Here is a 22,255-nt window from a genome sequence, read left to right as displayed (position 1 = left end):
GATTCGTAATAAGCATAACTATAAGCATAACCCATGAACAATAACTAAGATACCATCACAAAATTCACTATGATAAAAGACTTTAAAAGGAGAAATATAATGATAATAATAACGAAAACTCTTGAAGCTCGACTGCACGCTCCTGCTCCCAGTAAGTTACGGTTGCGTCTTGGCATCACATGCATGCATCAATCCTATATAAGCTTATAGAAAGCTTAGAGGGTGGTGAAAGTGTGTACGCAATATAAGCGTATTAAGAATATAATATCAGGGTAATGCAGAATATGCTGGCAAATCCATGAATAATATTAGTCGAACTAAGGCTATGCGATACAAGGCATGAATGTTATCGGCCATATCAAGGCCATGCGATGCAAGGTATGAATGATGTTGACCATACGGTGTGAGATGTAACTCAAGCATACCAATCCTCATCCGAATCCACATATCAATGTAGCTCATCACTGGAGCATCAAATATCAGTACAGTTCTCACTCTGAATAATCACTGGGGTCTAGTACACTCCAATGGCACTGCCCTTCCCAAGGCGCGTAGTCCAAGTGAGCGTAAGAAACCTCACTATCCGCCTGGCCAATGGCCTATCAATACCTATTCGGCACGTTGATAGCGGACCCATTTACGAGCTGGTTAGACTCAGCCTAGCAATTACTCCCTACCCTCAGGCGAGTAAGGTCACACCCCCTTCCAACCGACCACGACATAATGGGAGACGCGGCCTCTTGGTATTCGGCCCTCGTGCGCTCATGTATGCCTCCGCGGTCCTCTCGGTCGAATTTCGGTGACCCGAGATTTGTTATCGACATTTGCACGCGATCCTAAGTCGTGTCCCATATATCAGAGTTGGCTCGACTCGAAACTTGTACCCTTACCACTGCGCCATCGCCGTAGTTCCGACGTCGCGTATTACTCATCGAGGCGATACCTGGACCAGGAGATGTGGGCTCACATTCAGTTCGAGAAAAATGCCATGCTTTGTAAAACCCAAGAGAACATCACATCAATCTCATCAATCCTATCAATCAAGTACACATCACACCCCATCACTCACCCATCCCCAAGTACAACCACCCCTCCCCTAAGTCAACTCTCTCTCTTACAACCAAGTACATCCATCCCTCTCTCCCATCACTTCTCTCCCATCACCTCTCCCTCTCTCTCATTCTCTAAGCAACCAATGTCCAAGCAAGCTCCATGAGAGAGCTTTATGTGGCCCACTTCCTACCTCCCATCTCCACCCTCCAAAATCAATCTTAACTGTTGAATCTTGATTCCCTGGAGCTCTAGAACCCGTTGGTGGAAGAAGGAAGAAGAGATTTGAGGTGGGTGATTTGTATGATAGCTTATGTTTTTTTTTATGATGGGCAAGTGGGACCCACCAGTTAATGGTGAGGATCCCATCTCGGTCCCACCATGATCACATGTATGTATTGTAATACATTAGGGGCCCATAGTGGAGGACCCCTCCCACAACCGTTTTCCCTCTTTCCCTCTCTCTATGTTTTTGATGATGTGTGGCCCACCTGATGTGCACAGCACATCCAGACCGTCCAGGGCCAGCAGGCCCACCATGATGCATTTTATCTAAGCTGTCTGTCTATCTAGTGGAACCCACCTTGATATCCATTTTAGGATAGACATGGATTGAAGGAAAACATTAATATCAGCCTTAATCCAAAACAGGTGAGCCTCACTAATGTGGACCCCACCTAATATATGTGTTTCATCCATGCTATCCACCGTCCAGTAAGGGACGGTGGAGCCCACTTGATATATGCGTTGTAATTCACCGCCAGTAGCAGGCGCTGCTAGAGGGAATATCAAAAATATCAGCTTGGTGCACAAATTTTGGTGGCCCACTCATGTGGATCCCACCTTGATGTATGGACCCGATCCCCACCGTCCATCTAATTTCCCAATTCATTTTAGGCATTAAGCCAAAAAATGAAGCCAATCCAAATCTCTAACGGTCCATGTTGTAAAGAACAATGATATTTATGGTTAAAATCTGTTAGGGCCCACTGCGATGTTTCTATATGTCAAAATATGTTGAATATTAGGCTTATTAGACCCGTCACGAGTAGGAGAACCCAGCAGACGAACTGGATTGTCCCGATGTGGGCCCCACCTATGAAATTCCTCAAGAAAAAAAGGGGGTGACGCTGCTGCTGCCAGCGTCCAAAGGACACTGCAGCAAGCAGCCCTAGACCTGTGCCATTGCGACCGCGTCGTCGTCGCGGTTCCGACGCCGTGTCTCGTGCGTCAATCCGACATCTAGATTATAAGTTGTGGCCTGCACACAATAAAGGCCGTGAACCGCATGTTGCGGGACTCACTTATCACATGGCACCATTCCCAACTGGGGTGACATCACCCAAAGTCATCATTGCTTTTTAGTTAAAGCAATGATTGCCTTACACCTCATTATGGCATGCCTCCTTACAATTAATGATAGCCTTACAAAGCCATCATTACATACCTCTCTCTCTCCTTCTTCATTTCTATTCCTTGCAATCTCCAACCGTCCATAGAAGCTCCTAAATCCAGCAACTTCAAGCTTTAGCCCCTCCTAATCCAACCCTCCAAACCCCATCTCCACCGTTAAAACCTCTCCCTTAAAGCTGAGAAGACCGAAGGTGGAAGAAGAAAGAGATCTAGAGCCTTGAGGTGGGTGTCTCTCTCTCTCTCTCTCTCTCTCTCTCTCTCTCTCTCTCTCTTGATGAGTGGCCCACCCAATGTTGAATGTGTTTTATCCATGTTGTCAGATCGTGAGGCTCACCTTGTTGCTGCCCTTTTGGGCAGATCCTGGGTGAAAATAAAATAAAATAAAATAAAATTATAAATATCAGTCTGATCTAACCCATGGTGGGCCATCACGCAGGACCCACTTGATGCGTGGGTTGTATCCACGCCATTCATCCTTGGCCAGATGTGGACCCACCTTGAATGCGTGCGTTGTATCAGCACCGTCCAGAGCGTCCAAACTCTGGACGGTGGCCTTTTTACATTCCATGTATATTATGTATATTATAATATAAAATATTATATTATATTATATTATATTATATGATATTATAACATATTATATTATATTATATTATATTGTACATAAATATATATTTAGCAAGAGAGAGAGAGAAGTGGGGTGGCCCACGTACGATGGACCACCTGATGAACTGACTGGCTCCACACCGTCCATCCATTGATTTGGCAAGCTTCTCTTGCGCCACACCATCCCTGATGGACTTCATCCATCCCAGCCGTCCATCCATCTCATCTGCCCCACCTTGATGTGTTGTTCAACCACGCTGTCCATCCGAATTTTGTGGGACCCACCTTTATCATGATGTCTACACCGTCCAGATGGATCTGGACGGTGAGTTTGGGCAGCTCCCTGCCATTGTATAGAGGCATATAATATCTAATATTATATTATATTATATAAAATATATAATATATTAATAATACTGTTTAGGTGGGCCACGTGTGTGGGAACCCATCTTATATTGCTTAGACCATCATCGGCCATCCATCTATGGATCCTGCCTTGCGTCGTGACCGATTACCGAATCCGTTTGGCATGGCCGATTTACCGTTTCCGATTATTGTGGCCTATTCGATGTATATGAGTCCAAGTATCGAAGCCGATTGTCAAGACCTATATGATACATACGTGACTCGTAGTTGAGGTCTATTGTGATGTATTTATGGCCTATGGGTAAGGCCCATTGTAACGTATTCGTGGCCTATGGGCAAGGCCCATTGTGATATGTATTAGGCCCATGATGTACAACCCATTTGATGTATTCGGGGTCCATGTGTAGGGCCCACAGGTCATGTATTTGAGGCCCATGAGCAGGGCCCACCTGTTGTGTATATGTAACCCTTAAGTAAGGCCCATAGTGTTGTATATTAGGTCCTTGTGTGAGGCCATGGGCCCATTATATGTTTGGCTCTATGTGGGCCATTCTTTAGAGGCAATGTTGGTTAAATGTCCACATTGTCGAGGTCGATTGTCGATGCCGGTTGTTGATACCGATTATGAGTATGTGACATCATAGCATTATGATACATGCCCATATGCATCATCTGTATGTTTGTTATAAGATGAGGTTGATCATTGCATATATCATTGAGCGTGTTATTATGAGACTCCTTGATAGGCGGAGGTTATCTCACATGAGCGCACGGTATGTGCAGGATTGATGCATGATTGGATTGTATGACTCATGCATCTTGCATTGTGATTACTGTATGCCCTAGCGACATCAGGGCCGTAGCCTCCACAGGTATATCGTGGATGGCCAGGTGGGACACCAGAAATCTATTCTAGCATCGGTCTGTCATAGATGACCCTGGGTGAAAATTTCTAAACCCTCTTGGTACCAGAGAATGTCCCAACGTCGAGACCGAGTGGATACATGAGCACCCGAGTGCCGAGTACCAGGAGGCCACGTCTCCCACTGTGTCGTGGTTGGTTAAGAGGGGGTGTGACCTTACCCGCCCGAGTGTAGGGAGCATAGTTAGGCTGAGTTTGACCAGCTCGTGAATGGGTCTATTATCGACGTGCCGGATAGGTATTGATAGACTATTAGCTAGCCGGATAGTGAGGTTTCTTACGCTTACTTGGACTGTGTGGTTGGAAGAGCGGCAGTGCCATTTGGAGTGTAATAGACCCCGGTGATGATCCCAGAGATGAACTGTACTGATATGTGGACTTATTGATTAGGAGTTGCATACTCATTCATGCATTTATTCATTCACTATCCACTCGGGTTGGTGGTGCGCAACTATTTATTACGTGTGCCTTCACAATGACCAGGATTTCGGTTGGGACGCGTGACTAACCTGAGATCAAGACTTTACCACATTGAGTCTGACTATCAAAATTTAGGTATGGGACTGGTTTAGATAGAAGTCCTTTGTGATAGACCTCATAACTTGCGATACTACGTACTATCATCCCGATTTCATACTCCAGCACGATCATTCCATTCGCACCGAAATTGCATTACATCCGCAGCGTATGACATTTTGTGTTACCTGTGTTTGTGCATTTATATAGTTTAGAGGCGACATTTGATATTTGACTCTTTATGACTTCCCATTTGCATAGTTGATTCGTATTGCGTATTCTAATATTGTATGACTTATGGACTTGTCAGTATTTTCGCTTATTCTGTTATCTTATGATTTGTGATCTTGTCAGTATTTTTATTTACTCTGATAATTCATGATTTTGTTAGTATTCATGCTTATTTCGACATTGTATGATTTATGGATTACTAGTATTTTCGGTATTGTATGACTATGGCATTGTATTGAATACTTAGCACTTACCTTGTGCACACACTTATACCACCATCTAAGCTTTATATAAGCTTATGCAAGATAGATGCGTGCAGATGATGATAGGTTGCAGCAGTGTTAAGCTTGGAGCATGCACCGGTCTTCTGGAGCTTGACTTTCGATTTACGTATTTCCCTTTCAGTATTGTATTCAAATGTTTGTATTAGTGGATATGTGATGATGATGTTGTCTTTATAATTTGGTTAATCTTGTGATTATGCTTATTATGAGTTAAATGTACAAAAAAAAAATCCTCCTTGTAGGATCCCAGAATCGGAATCTAACATATGGACGCTAGGAACCGAGAATGGGGTACTACGGAGGCTGTTGGCACCGAATTTGGCGATCGGGATTCCTATGAATCCGATTTCCTAGTTTGGGGCATGACAAGGTCACCCAGTCTGGGTTAACCCCAGTGGATGCACTCAACCCATGAGTGTACCGGATTTCACTATCGGAAGTTTTAAATTAAGTTCACCTCTAACTTTTATAGCCCTACACAAGGAATCTAAATTTAGGCTCTATAAAATAGCCATGGTTCTGCGCAAGAACTTGGGGTTTTAGGCCTTATGCAAAGGCCAATGTCTTAACACCAGAACCCAGATATTTAGGCTCTATGCAAGAGTCAACGTCCTACACAAGAACCCAAAGGTTTAGGCCCTACACAAGAGCCAAGGTCCTACATAAGAACCTGAAATTTAGGCTCTACTCCTGAGCCAAGGTCCTACACAATAACTCGATACATATTCTCCCGTCAGAGGCTCTAACAAGAGACTTTAGTTAGTTTTTCCTTTGGCTAACTAACAACATTGGTCCTACACAAGAACCACAGATTTAGGCCCTACACAAAGGCCAAAGTCATATGAAAGAACCTAGTTGAGTTTGGGTTTACAAACTCTTATTGTCAATCCTACATAAGGAAAGAGAGTATACTTGGACTCTTATAATTGCAACTTGTCAGATTGAGCCCCCTTTGTAGCGCCTCTTTGGTTTACTTCATTGTCGCTCTCCCATGCTTCAATCAGCTCCTCGATGCTCTCCCGATCATGCTGTCACTGCTTTGCCATTGCTCTAACTCCATGATTAATCACCTTATATTTGATGCTCCTCTGAGATGACCAAGGTGATGGGAGGTTGGTTGAATCTCCTAAAACTAGTGAGAAGTTTTTCTCAAGGATTCAACTAAATGAGTTTTATAGATGATTTGAATAATTGTATGCCAAGATTTCTTAAGTCCAATCTCTAAAAAATGGAAGAGTTAAAGCATATCTTAATATTGATGCTGGAATCCTCATTAGAGTTGTAATCTCAAAGGAGATAACTTAGAACTCAATAGAATAGCGTCTTGGGATGAGCGGTATAAACATGGATTCTCCTAGGCTTCTATTTCTCCAAAAACCCATGAAAATGCCCAAGCGCTGATTACCCTTTATATAAAGTTCAAGCTTCAATGGTAAAAAAAAATGGGTAGAAAATAGCTTTGTCAATGTCATCGAAGATACATTCAATGTCATCAAAGGATTCCTCAATGCCATCAAACAATCCAAACAAATATGGTGATTTCTTATGGACATATTTGGACAGATTTTGATGTCATCAAACTTTAACTTTCAATGTCATCGAAAGTTCTTTGATGCCATCGAGGAAGTCAGAGAAAAATCCAATTTCTTGCTAGACAATTTTGACTCTCAATTGATGTCATTGATGGGACCTCGATGCCATTGAGAAAACAGATAATATATCTAGTTAGTTGCTGGACATTTCTGACTCTTGATCAATGTTGTCGACAAGCCTTCGATGTCATTAAAGATTGTTTGATGGCAGCTCGATGCCATCAAACATCAATCGAAATTTGTTGTTTTGGGCTATCTTTTGCACAACAGATTCACTCTTCTAGCCTTATTTATCATGTTTTTCTTAGTCTCCTACGGCTAAGGGATGATTAATTAGGTATTCTTATTAGGTTAAGATCATCTAGAGGTATATGGGTTGTTTTAGGTCAAGGGTTCAGATCACTAAGGCACCCCATTTACCCGTTCTTACTTCCTTGATGCTTTAGCTTCGCATGTGTCTTCGGTCTTCTCGTTTCAAAGGCTCAACGAACTACATGACATAATGACTCATGTATTTGACAAATAGGGTGCAAAAACTAGTGCACTAACAATCTCCTCTTTTGTTAATTACGTGACAAAAACCTAACTTAAGACTATGTCATGGTCCATACCAATGACATACCAAAACAACTAAAGATATAACATGTCAAATATAAAAGATTTACAACTCAATACACTAAGACATCTAACACTTGCATTGCTCCCCATAATTGCTTCCCCGATCAAACCTCTTATAACAACAAACAAACCTTACACAAGAGAATGCATTGTTTTGATGGGACATGATCTTTCTTCCCCTTTTTTGTCAGTACTTGACAAAGAGTTAGTTCCAAAAGATATGCCAATAAAGATCATATAGGAGCCAACTCTACAAGTCATAGATTTACCAATTAAAAATTTTATACTAACATGGGTTAGGGATGCATTATATCATGAAAATCATGGAGCATGTTAATTAAGGCCATTCAAATATATATTAATTAAAAACAAGAATGACTATAGATAATCTAAGGTATAGGCATGTGATATTTAGTTCAGTAACTTTAAAGCTTAAATTATCAATACAAATGAGGCTAAATTCTCAAATTTTATAATTAAGCACAATATGAGGTTGAAATCCTCTTATCTAACTATATGCTTGTATAAGAGGCTGAAATCCTCAAATTTTACAATGTGGTACATTAGTGAGGTGTAATCCTCAGATTTATCATTTTAGCCTAAAGGGACCTTCTAAGGTCACCTTCTTGTGGAGTTATGGTCTCCCAAATTTCTAAGAAGGGATTGTAATAACTCAAGATTTTGGTACTTGTGTATGCACATGCATGTACATACACATGCATCCATCTAAGCATACATGCATCCACCCACACATCCATACATACATGCATCTTTCAATTTATACAAGATGTAACCATTGATATGGATGGATTTATTAGTGTGAACCATTGAATTATAATTTCATTATTTGTGTGTGTGTGTGTGTGTGTGTGTGTGTGTGTGCATTCCCTTCACTTATACACTTAAAACCACCCATTAATGCATTAACTAGCTCAAATCTAGTTGTGGAACACATGCTAAACTCACACATTCATTCATTGTACAATGTATGTGATCACCTATTCATCCATCCATTTTTAAGATTTTAGTCCAATTTATTAAATGATTAATCTAAGCCGTTAATTAGATGATCTATCTATTAAATTTACCTAAAGACACATCTTAGAGCTACCTAAACATGAAAGTACTCGTACAATAACCTATATATCATATTAGACTCTTAACCATCTAATTATTTTCTTTTATCTCAACCATCTAATCATACATTGCACTCGTATCCTTCAACTGGGCCACCCAAATACAAAAGTTAACCGTCCACATCATAGCCCTTGAGATACACTTAAAATTTACTGGTTGGCTTTCATAGAGGGTAGCTACACATTATTTTAACCCTTAGACCGATGCAAGTCCATTAAATGCTCCTTGATCAACATTGAGAGATCAATATCCATATTAAAATCAATGGAAGAACACATCAATTAGTGCACCATGGTCAAATTTCACTTTAAATTGAATGGTACAATTTGAGTCTACGCTTAATAGAAATTTCAAATACACACACACACACACACACACATAAACAAAAGCTAGCCTGGTCATGATGTCCTTATAATGAAAATTTTACTTTTATTTGAATTAGTCATTGTGAGACTCATTAGGCTAGTCTCATAAGCAATCTGAATAATCCATTCATCCGTAATTTCATAAACAAACGTCCGATCTTTCTTATTTTCCAATCACATAGCCATCCCTACTATAATTATGACCCATCCAGCAACTGTGACCATTCGTTCAAAATATTAACTTAAGACTGTTCTCTAGCAATTTGAACCGTCTATCGTCGAGACCTCGAAGTCAACATTATAATGGACGGTGTGTTTTATCCGATCCATCTTGTATACATACATTTACACATCTTTAAAATAAAAATAAAATAATAATATACACCATGCTATTCATGTTTCTTTAATAGGAAAATAAGATGTGTTGGAGTGAGTTTATATCCACCAAACTTATTCCACCATTAATTCATCTAACCATTACATCTCAATCATCCATCACATTCAATGTCTAAATCTATTGAGTTATAAAAATAAAGATTGAAGAATAAAACAGAAGGATGATTAGAAAGAAACAAATGAAGAAAAGAGAAAGAAGGTAATCATTGTGTTGCACAGGAAAGAAGGTAATCATTGTGTTGCGTGCACCCACGCAAAGAACATTGGTTGCGCAGGTCCACGCAATGCAAACATTGGTTGCATGAGATTGCGCAACACTAGCTTATGTAGGATAGTTTTAGTAGCTAAGATAATATAAAAGGTGGGCCCCAAGGCACAAAGATCGAGTGTTCGCATGTGTGGAGGCATATAAATACCCCACTCCCCCTCTCATTTGCACAACAACAACGACGAAGAGGATCAGAGCTCTAGAGAAGACGAAGACTTTAAAGGTATCTCGGAGAAGAAGAAGGAAGAGAAGAAGAATGGGATCTGCGTTGGACCACGCAATAACATTGTCACGCCCCAAACTTAGAAACCAGGCTCACAAAATTTCCGATCGCTGAATCTAGCGCTGACAACCTCCGTAGTAACCCATTCTTGGCTCTCGGTACTCATATACCAGGTTTTGATCTTGGGATCCTACAATGAGAATTTTTCATTATGAATTTATTTCGTAACAAGTATAACCATAAGCATAACCCACGAATAATAATCAAGACACCATCACAAAAAACAGAATCGGAAGCTCCAGAAGTCTGTTGCATGCTCCAATCTCAATGCTACTATGGCGTCCTAACATCACCTGCATGCAATGGTCGTGCATAAGCTTACGAAAAGCTTAGAGGGTGGTGAGAGTGTATGCGCAATATAAGCGTGCTCAGAATGCAATATCAGAGTAATGCGGAATATGCTGGTGAATCCATGAATACTATCAGCAGTACCAAGGCTATGCGATGCAAGGCATGAATGCTATCGGCCATATCAAGGCCATGTAATGCAAGGCATGAATGATGTTGGCCATACCAAGGCCATGCATGTGAGATACAACTCAAGTATACTAGTGCTCATCCGAATCCACATATCAATGCAACTCATCATTAGAGCATCAAATATCGGTCAATTCTCATACTAGACAATCATCGGGGTCTACTACACTCTACACCACCTGTCGCCCTATCCGAGCACACAAGTGGGTAAGCGGAAGAGATCTCATTATTTTCTTGCCAATATTGGGCTCGGCTTGTCAATAGCGGACTCATTCCTCAAGCTGGTCAAACTCAACCTGGATATTGCCCCCTCACTTAGGCGGGTAAGGTCACACCCCTTTTCAACAGACCACAACATAATGGGAGACGCGGCCTACTGGTATATGGTCCTCATGCACTTATACATCCACTCAGTCTAGGCATTGGAATATCCTCCATCGTACCATAAGGGTTTGGAGACTTTCACCCTAGGACATCCTTTGCGCCCCCATACTTAACAAGAATTTTCGGTATCCAATCCTGCTATTCGCGCTATATCTGCGGAGGCTACATCCCTGATGTCGCTAGGGCGTATCATAATCATAATCACACAATGCAAGATGCATGAGTCATGTAATCCAATCATGCATCAATCCTGTGCAAACCGTGCGCTCATTTGAAACAACTCCGCCTATCAGGGAGTCTCATAAATAAATTGGCTAATGGCATATGCAATAGTCAACCATATCTCATATCAAGAATGCAAATGATGCATATGGGCATGTATCATGAAGCTATACTATCACATACTCATAATTGACACCGATAATCGGCCTATATTCAAGGCGGGCCTAGGTGGCCTACCTATAATCCTACAAGCAACCAATTGAGGCTAAACATTTTGGGTTAGCTCAAAAGAATGGATGGATCATACAATATATATGGGGTCCAATAATTAGGGTCAACCCACATAGAGGATGATGAGAATGGGCCTAACAAGGCCTAAGGGAAGGTCATAATATGGATATTTAACCATCATTGCCCATCAATGTGGACATTTAACAAGCATTGCTCCCTAGGAGTGGCCCATATAGAGCCAAGCATATAGTGGGCCCATGACTTCACATAAAGGCATAATACACATCATAATGGGCCTCACACAAGAGCCCAATATACATGACATCGGGCCTCACCATATGGGCCTCATATACATCATATTGAGCCTCATCAATGGGCCATAAATACATCACATTGGGCCTCATCAAATGGGCTGCAAATGCATCACATTGGGCCTCATCATTGAGCCATAAATACATCATATTGGGCAACACACAAGGGCCTCATACACATCCCATTGGGCCTCACTCATGGGCCTCACATACATCATAATGGGCCTTACCAAAGGGCCACCAATACATCATATTGGGCCACACATAAGGGCCCATGGGTTAGGCACAAGGGATGGGTAGTGAGTGCATCACATACATCATAGTGGGCCTAATGAAGCAGCCCATATAGTGCAGAAAATTAGGTGGACAGATTGCCTACAATGCATACCTCAAGGTGGGCTTATTGTACTGCCAAAATGGGCCCAAAGGGACGGCCCATAATCTAGGAAAAATGGATGAGTAGCTTGAATCATACATCACGGCAGGCCGCACAAATGGATAGCATAGGTATACAATACATGCATCACGGTGGGCCATAAAAATGGACAACATAGGTATACAATACATGCATCATAGCGGGCCACAAAATGGATAATGTAGTTATACAATACATGCCTCAAGGTGGGTCCCATCCCACATGTGTAGCACGTGTGGGGTGGGCCCCACACTAGCTAAAATGGATGAACGGTGTGTATAAACACATACATTATAGTGGGGTCCACACCACCATCCAGGATAGGTGGAGGGAGTGGATGTAGAACAAATACATCAAGGTGGGTCCCACCCTCACACGTGTGGGGTGGGCCCACATCCATGACAGATGGACGGAGTGTATTAAACACATACATCATGCTAACCCATAGCACTGTCCCAATCCATGGACGGTGCATATTAGAATACAAATAACAAGGTGAGTCCCATCCCACATATGCAACATGTGTGGGTGGGCCTCACACGGGCTAGGGAAACACGTGCATCACGGTGGCCCTTACAAGCACCATCCAGATGGATAGTGTGTATAAAATGCATACATCTGGTGCGTCCCACACCAATAGAGGGATGGCGTGGATACAAAATACATGCATCAAGGGGGGTCCCACTTGCCCACACGTGTCACATGTGTGGGTGGGTCCCACACCTGAAGGATGGATGGTTGGTACAACACATACCTCGTGATTCCCCATAGAACTTGTTGACGTTTGCAGGGACCCACTGTCTGGATGGACGGTGTGGGTATACCACATATAGTAAGGTGGGTCCACACGTGTGGGACCCACCAGTCTTGTAAGATCAAGCTGATATTTGTATTTTTACCTTCATCTAGGCCTATCTAGATGGACAGGTAGCAAGCCCGTTCACTGGAAAGTCCAACAAGGTGGGCCCCACAGGTAGACGCATGGATATAACATATCATGGTGGCCACACACACACATCAGGTGGGCCACGCACCTCATCATCATCATTACCATACAAAAAGGAAAAGAGAGGGAGAGAGAAAGAGAGAGAAAGAGATCGACGTAGTGGAGGGACCCCGCCACTATGGGCCCCTCTTAGATCATAACACATACATTAAAGTGGGTCTTTAAATAGAAATCAACGGTGGATATCCTAAAATCACCCACCTATATCACTCCTTCTTGGTCCCTTGACTTCCTTAGCTCCAATGCTTAACCTTTGATGGTGGATGATGAAGTTGGATGGTGGAGATGAGAGTTTTTGGGGTTGGGAAGTGGGCCACACCTAGCTTCTCCTTAGGAGGCTTGGACGATTGGTCTCTTAGTTGCTTGGGAGTGAAGAGAGGAAATGAGAGAGAGAGAGAGAAAGGTGAAAAGGTGATGGAGTGATGGGTGATGGGTGTAAAGAAGGGATGGGTGGAGAGATAGAGAGTTGACTTTGGGAATGGGAGAGAGATGGGTAGGGTATAGGTTTCTTGTACTTGTGATAGGATGTGTACTTGATTGATTGATGTGATGGGTTGCAGAGATTCTCTTAGAATTTGCAATGTGCGGTGTTTTCCTCGAAATAAATGTGGGCCCACAACTCCTTGCCTGGGTATCGCATCAGCACGTGAGACACCGCGTTGGAACCACGATGACGGGGCGGTTGCTAGGGTACAAGTTTTGAGTCAAGTTGACTCAGATCTTTGGGATGCAACTTAGGGTCATGCACAAATACTGATTACAGGTCGCGGGTTATCGAAATTCGACTAAAGGACCGTAGAAGCCTACGGAATGGTACGATCTAGGATACTGGCGTTACAAATGTGTTGTTGCGGTGGATCATTGCTAAAGAGTGGAAATGTTAGGAAATTATCAGAATAGACAAGCTTTTCTTCAATTTAGGGTCATGTTTGGATGAATTGAAGAAAGAGATGCAAGATGTTCATATCTGTGCAATATTCCTCTTACTGAGATGAACAAATCTCAAGCTGAAATGCTGCTGGATTTGATATTTAAACTTGTTCTATACTTGTATTTCATACATTTTATCTTAGAATCAAGGGATAAGAGGATGTAAGCGAACTCAAAATCACTAAAATACTTTATGATGATTCTTCTCTCATTCTATCTTTGTTATGAAGGAACTCCTCAAATCAAATACCTTTTGTTTCTAGTCAAAACAAAATGATGATTCTACTAGGGACTTATTTTTTATTCAATGATAACTTAGAAAATATTTAGAGAACTTTCATCACTATTTGGAGTTGAATAGATGTCAAAATGGAGACTCTCATCGGAAACATCCTCCCCTTCATCTCTAAGATAAAATATCTTGTCATCTAGATACTATCTAGTACTATTTTATATTGGCAATCAGAAAGATACGATACAACATATGTGTTCAAGCTACGATCAATGACAACCGCTTTAAGCAAAATAATTTTTTATTTCACTTCAACCAGATTCATGGTGGATATGCTAGAAATCAACCTCTGGATATGAAGAATCCGCCAATCCTAAAGATGACAACACCGATTAAAAATAACATTTCTCGAGTTGTTGCGAGAGCGATATCCATATCACCACTCGCATGACATGGAGGAGACGAATGGATAGTCATTTTTGGTCAAAGGTCGAAGACTTAATCTCGTATAGCTGTCAAATTGACTTTGCCACAGATGATTAAAGGTCTGATGATGAGAAATGCAGCCAGAAAGAATCTTGCACTTGCTCCTCCAGCACTTTACCCGGAGAGATCCCCTTATTCCTTAACATCATAAGATTTTCAAGCCTTGCCCACCGCAAATGTCAGATGGACAAGAAAAGAAAATGATAAATCACTTGTAGAAGACTTGCCATCCTTTGTATCTCTACAAGTGACACCTGTACTTGTCATACCCCAAACTTGGAAATCGAGTTCACAAAATTCCCGATCATAGAATCTGGCGCTGACAGCTTCTGTAATACCCCATTCTCGGCTCCTGGCACCATATACCAGGTTCCAATCCTGGGATCCTACAAGGAGGATTTTTAATATGAATTTGATTTGTAATAAGCATAACTGTAAGCATAACCCACGAATAATAATTAAGACACCATTACAAAATCCACTATGATAAAAAACTTTAAAAGGAGAAATATAATGATAATAATAGCGAAAACTCTTGAAGCTCGACTACATGCTCTTGCTCCCACTAAGCTACGGCTACGTCCTGGCATCACATGCACGCATCAATCGTATATAAGCTTATAAAAAGCTTAGAGGGTGGTGAGAGTGTATGCGCAATATAAACATGCTCAGAATGCAATATTAGAGTAATGCGGAATCTACTGGTAAGTCTATGAATACTATCAGCCATACTAAGGCTATGTGATGTAAGGCATGAATGCTATTGGCCATATCAAGGCCATGTAATGCAAGGCGTAAATGATGTTGGCCATACCAAGGCCATGCGATGCGAGATGCAACTCAAGCATACCAATCCTCATCCGAATCCACATATTAATGTACCTCATTACTGGAGCATCAAATATCAGTACAGTTCTCACTCTAGATAATCACTAGGATTTAGTACACTCCAAATGGCAATGCCCCTTCCTCAGGTGCGCAGTCCAAGTGAGCGTAAGAAACCTCACTATCCTCCTGGCTAATAGCCTGCCAATACCTATTGGGCACATTGATAGCGGACTCATTTACGAGTTGGTCGTACTCAGCCTAGCAATTTTCTCCTACCCTTGGGCGGGTAAGGCCACACTCCCTTCCAACCGACCACGACACAATGGGAGACGCGACCTCCTTGTGAGAGCCGTATCCAAGCCCGTATCGTTTCGTATGCATCCATGGTCCTCTCGGTCAAATTCTGGTGATCCGCGATCTATTATTGGCGTTTGTGCGCGATCCTGAGTCGTGTCTTATATATCAGAGTCGGCTCCACTCAAAACTTGTACCCTTAGGATTGCATTGTTGCTGCTGTTCCGATGCCGTGTATTACTCACCGAGGCTATACCCAGGCCAGGAGATGTGGGCCAACATTTAGTTCGAGAAAAATGCTGCGCTTTGTAAAACCCAAGAGAACATCACATCAATCCCATCAATCCCATCAATCAAGTATGCATTACACCCCATCACTCACCCATCCCCAAGTACAATCACCCCTCCCCTAAACTCAACTCTCTCTCTTACAACCAAGTACATCCATCCCTCTCTCCCATCACTTCTCTCCCATCACCTTGCTCTCTCTCATTCGCCAAGCAACCCACGTCCAAGCAAGCTCTATGAGAGAGCTTTGTGTGGCCCACTTCCTACCTCCCATCTCCACCCTCCAAAATCAATCTTAACCGTTGAATCTTGATTCCTTTGAGCTTTAGAACCCATTGGTGGAAGAAGAAGAAGAGATCTTGAGGTGGGTGATTTGTATGATAGCTTGTGTTTCTTTTTATGATGGGTAAGTGGGACCCACCAATCAATGGTGAGGATCCCATCTTGATCCCACCATGATCACATGTAAGTATTGCAATACATGAGGGGCCCATAGTGGAGAACCCCTCCCATAACTGTTTTCCCTCTTTCCCTCTCTCTATTTTTTTGATGATGTGTGGCCCACCTGATGTACACAGCACATCCAAACTGTCCAGGGCTAGCAGGCCCACCATGATGCATTTTATCCAAGCTGTCTGTCTATCTAGTGGAGCCCACCTTGCTATCCATTTTGGGACAGACATGGATAGAGGGAAAACATTAATATCAGCCTTAATCCAAAACAGGTGGGCCACACTGACATGGACCCCACCTAATATATGTGTTTCATCCATGCTATCCACCATGCATTAAGGGACGGTGGAGCCCACTTAATATATGCGTTGTATATTCACCGCCAGCAGCAGGCGCTGGTGGAGGGAATATCAGAAATATCAGCTTGATGCATAAATTTTAGTGGCCCACTCATGTGGATCCCACCTTGATGTATGGACCTGATCCCCATCGTCCATCCAATTTCCCAATTCATTTTAGGCATTGAGCCAAAAAATGAAGCCAATCTAAATCTCTGGCGGGCTATGTTGTAGAGAATAGTGATATTTATGGTTAAAATCTGTTAAGGCCCACTGCAATGTTTCTATATGTCAAAATATGTTGAATATTGGGCTTATTAGACCCGTCACGAGCACGAGAACCCAATGGATGGACTAGATTGTCCCGATGTGGGCCCCACATGTCAAGCCTGTGTCCTAGTGTCCATCTCGTTCCGTAGGATCCCCTGGTCCTTCCGGTCAAATTCTGATGACTTGCAACCCTTAAATTTTATTTGCGCACAACCTTGAGTTCCATCCTGTGTGTTGAACATTAGGACCATGCATTTGATGGGTCCCCTTTATTAATGAATCACCTCCAAAAATCAGCCATTCACGACACTCAGATGGTCCACACCAGCTTACGGTAGGGATTGAATGTCTACCATTGAAACCCTTTTTAGGTCCCAGAAGTTTTGGATAAATATGAAATTTATTTTTTCCTTTTTATTTAGGTCTGTGTGACCTTACCAATAGATTGGATGGAAAATAAACATTATGGTGGGCCCCACGTGGGACTTGCCTCTATGAATGGATTGGCTAGTGTACCCCTCATAGTTATATAGCTGCTATATTGTCGACAGCAAGTTCTGCGGGTCCCACACCAGCCTTCCAGCTGATGTGTTGATGTCAGCTGTTTAGTGGGACCCACCTTGATGTAAGTGTTTTATGTCCACTCTGCCAGTCCAGTAAGGGGATGTGGATCCCACCTTGATGCATGTGCTTCATTCCATTCGTTCATCTCGAGGGTCCCTGTGATGCATATATTTCTCCAAGCCGTCTATATGTTTAGATCAATGGGACCCACCTTGATGTACTTGTTGTATAGGTGGACCCCGTCATGATGTATATGTTTTATATCCACACCGTCCAACTATCTAGATGGTGGAAAGCCACTGTGATTTATGTATTTTATTCCCATCGTCCATCTGGACGGTGAGGACCATAGTGATGTATGTGTTATATACACATAGTCCATCCATGAGACCACTGCAATGTTTGCATTGTATACCCAGCTGGTGGGGCCCATTCTCTGATTCATAAGGCCCACCTGTCGTGTACGAAGGGCCTACCTGTTGTGTCGGGCCCACCTGCTAGCTATACATAGCCCATTTAATATATATGAGGCCCCTGAGTGAGGCCCAATTGTGATGTATGATTCCACCATGATGTATGTGTATTACAAACACTGTCCATTTATTCTTGGGCCGTAGGCCTCATTAACTTGAGAGGCCGACTTGATGTATATGAGGCTCATTGGTGCAGCCCCATTGAGCAGCCCATCATGTTATATATGAAGCCTATGTACTGAGGCCCATGTGATGTATGTATGACCTATGGGATGCTGCCTGCTTTGATGTACATGAGGCCCAGGTATGAGGCCCACTTGATTGTATTAGGCCCATTGATGCGGCCCACTTGATGTGTATATAGGCCCATGTGATGCAGCCTAATGTGAAGTGTATTAGGCCCACGGGACATGGCCCATTGTGATGTATCTCCGGCCCATATGATGAGGCCCATTGTAATGTATTTCCGGCCCATGGGTCATGGCTCACTGAGATGTATTTTCAACCCATGTGATGGGGCCCATGTGTATTTACGGCCCATATGATATGGCCCATTGTGATATATTTGAGGCTTATGAGTTGTGGCCCATCATGGCCCATCATGACGTATTTGAGGCCCAGTTATGAGGCCTATAGTGATGTATATGTAGCACGGATATGAGGCCCATTGTGATGTGTTTTCGGCCCATTTGAAGAACTCATTATGGTGTATTTGTGGCCCATTTGGCGAGGCCCGATGTGATGTATGAAATTACGGTAAAGACCGCTTTAATTAAAGTAGGAATATACCAATATGTCCTAGAGGGGGGTCAATAGGACTTTTTAATAATTTTATAATAATTTAAAATCCTATCACTCTAATCCTAACCACAAGCATATATTAGGATTACTCAAGAGTAACTCTATTGGCTTCCAAGCCCGGTAGAGGATCCAATCACAAACTATTAGAGAGATAAAGAAAATGCAAACTAGTTTATGATGGATATGACTGTGCGTGTGTGTGAGGTGTGATCTTAGATAAACAAATATTTAAGGAAATCACATAAACAAATGAAAGACAATATCAATCTTAGACATAGTCATTTTTATAGTGGTTTGACTACTTGTCTACTCCACTCCCAGTAACCGCACTCAACCCTTGAGTGTACCGGATTTCACTAAGGAGGTTTCACATGGTTCACCCCAAACCCAAGGTTTTAAATCAGGTTCACCTTTAACCTTTACAACCTACACCTAGGCTGACTGTTTATGCTCTCACGAGCAAGGGTCAACATAAAGCACCCACTTTTAACATTTACAACCTACACCTAGGCTGACTGTTTATGCTCTCATGAGCAAGGGTCAACACAACGCACCCACTTTTAGGCACACTGGCTAAGGATCTTCCATAAGACCCTAACTGTTTATGCTCTCCACAGAGCAAGGGTCAACACAACGCACCCACCACGTACACTCCCGCCGGAGGCCTCCTAGAGGACTTGCAAGGGGTGAGAAACACCTTAGACCCAATCCTACAAAGGAATGATCACAAGGGTCCTCTGGACTTTGATAACTTACAGATAAGCAGATGAGTCCCTTTTAGCTCATTGACAAAGATCTCCTCCTTTGTTGATGAAGAATCTTCAGCTTCCTTGAACTGCAACTCAGAAGATATACTAATGCATGGTGACGGGTTGGGTCAAGGTTATGATGGAATCCTACTCTCAAATGTTTTCCTATTAAGGAGATAGAGTGATTCCAATCATCTATGCATTCAAGGCATCCTAGCTTAATGATTTGCCATTAAGGTGATAGCTGGAGGATCCTTAAATGCGAAAGTTCATTCTCCAATCCACTCTATTGAATATCAATGATGAGGGTGGATTGGAGGATGAACTCCCTTGAGAGAAAGGGCCTTGGGTATATGATCTAAGGTTAAACACTCAAAAGCACTCTCTTCTTTCTCTCACAGCAACTAAAGACAAGCTCTCTATATAGGCAAAAATTTCCATTGGATATAAAACGGTCACATTTATGACAAAGTTTGATATCATCGAGAAGGGTCGATATCATCGAGCGTATACTCTCGATTGTATCGACTGGCCGCTTGATGACTCAAACTCAAATGTCATACACTTTTGAAACTTTTTGCTAGCTGATCGAGGAAATCGAAACAGGTGTCGATGACATCAAATTTCAAACTCCGATATTTTTGATATGAGGTTCGATTCCTCGATATTTGAAAATGAGAGAGACAAAGCCTTTGAAATTTTTCAGGTCAAGGATATGATCGAGGTACACTCAATATCATCGAAATTTGAATGTTGATGATATCCAAGGTCGTGTGATGCATCGATAAATCCAAAGATTTTATCAGTGAGCTTGCTGGACAGTTTATGTCCTTTCTCGATGCCATCGATCCGGCCTTGATATCATTGATATTTTAATATCGATTCTATCAAGTGACCCTCGATCCAAGGTAAACACCACCTAAAAAATGTTGCTGGGAAAACTCTGTCCAAGACCGATATCATCGAAGGCCTTCCGATATCATTGGTTTTTGAATTCTGAGGATATCGAGGAGTATTTCTATATATCGAAGGTCTTCATGATTTTCCTTAGAAAATAGGGACACAAACTCTCTGCTGTCGATTATATCGAGTCAACTTTGATAGACTCGAGTCTCAAATATTGATGATATCGATAGGGGTATCAATACATCGATAATTCCATCCAGAAGAATATGTGGTTGTTGGACATCTTTGGTCCTCATTTCGATGATATTGTTTAGTCATCGAGGACATCGACAGCGCATGTCGATAATATCGATCAGTATATCGATAAAACCGACAGAGCTAGAAAACTTAGAGATTTTCTAAATTTTGAAAAAGTTTTCTAACTCAAAACCCTATGATGTTCTAATTTGTTTTAAGGGTTTTAATTACCTGGTGTTTTGGGACATGGGATGTGAGGCTTAAATTTACCTGTAGCGAGTTTGGGCACACATCCGGTTGAGGTAGATGCTTTGACGATCTTCCTATGAGGCTCTACAGTCTAGCTGACTCAACACTCACGCTAATTGACAAACCAGGGCACTTTTAATCTCCCCCTTTGTCAATTACGTGATAAAATACCAAAACACCCTAGAACAGCTTATATACTAACATCCTAAATTGTGTGCACATACACTTTACACAATTTTACAATTTAATCTAGTGGGTACACACATAATCATTCAGAAGGATTCAGAAGCTGCTCCCCCTATCTGCAAACTCCCCCTATCTTGGTGCAGCTGATCCCCCTAACACCTGCAACACCATACACAAGCAAGGATACATTTCCTATCGGGATGTTTGAATCTTTCTCCCCCTTTTTGTCAGTCATTGACAAAGGATAGTATGAGAGTAGATATTGACCGAAGTTAAAGCAATTTGGGAGAACCAACATTCAAAGTGCATACATATATAAAGGATAGATGTATAATGATCAAAACAGTGTAACCAGACATCATTTTCAGTAACTATGTATGCATAGCAGACCAAATAGAGCAGTGATATAAGCACATAGACTAATGATCAAACTATCACATGCATTCTACATATGATAAAATGAATAAACAAGGAGATCTAAAAGCATAAGTATGGCAGTAAATAGGAGGGAATTATAATCAGCCATTTTTAAAAAAAATTTTTATCCAAAAACATATCTATACTACCTAAGATTGGCAACAGATTAACAGTTATCCCAACAACATTACCAAGCCCATTTATGGGCACCCAAAAACAGCCATTAGTAGCAAACCCACTCATGGGCATATACAACATATAAAAAATGTCAAACTGTTAGGAAGCTATCACATTCACTCATGAGGGCGTAGAGCATTCAAAAAGATACTTATGCTTATACGGAGAGATAAGAGAGGGTGAATGTGATAGCGTTCAGAGACCCGTACTATGACAGAAGAGCAGAGGTAGATGGTGCCGTGTCGTCTCGACAACAAGTCATCAGATCAACAAATTGTTGTACA

The sequence above is a fragment of the Magnolia sinica genome, chromosome 19, assembly GCF_029962835.1.
Source record: "Magnolia sinica isolate HGM2019 chromosome 19, MsV1, whole genome shotgun sequence".
In the NCBI taxonomy this organism is placed as follows: domain Eukaryota; kingdom Viridiplantae; phylum Streptophyta; class Magnoliopsida; order Magnoliales; family Magnoliaceae; genus Magnolia; species Magnolia sinica.
Note: the sequence above shows the minus strand (reverse complement) of the source record.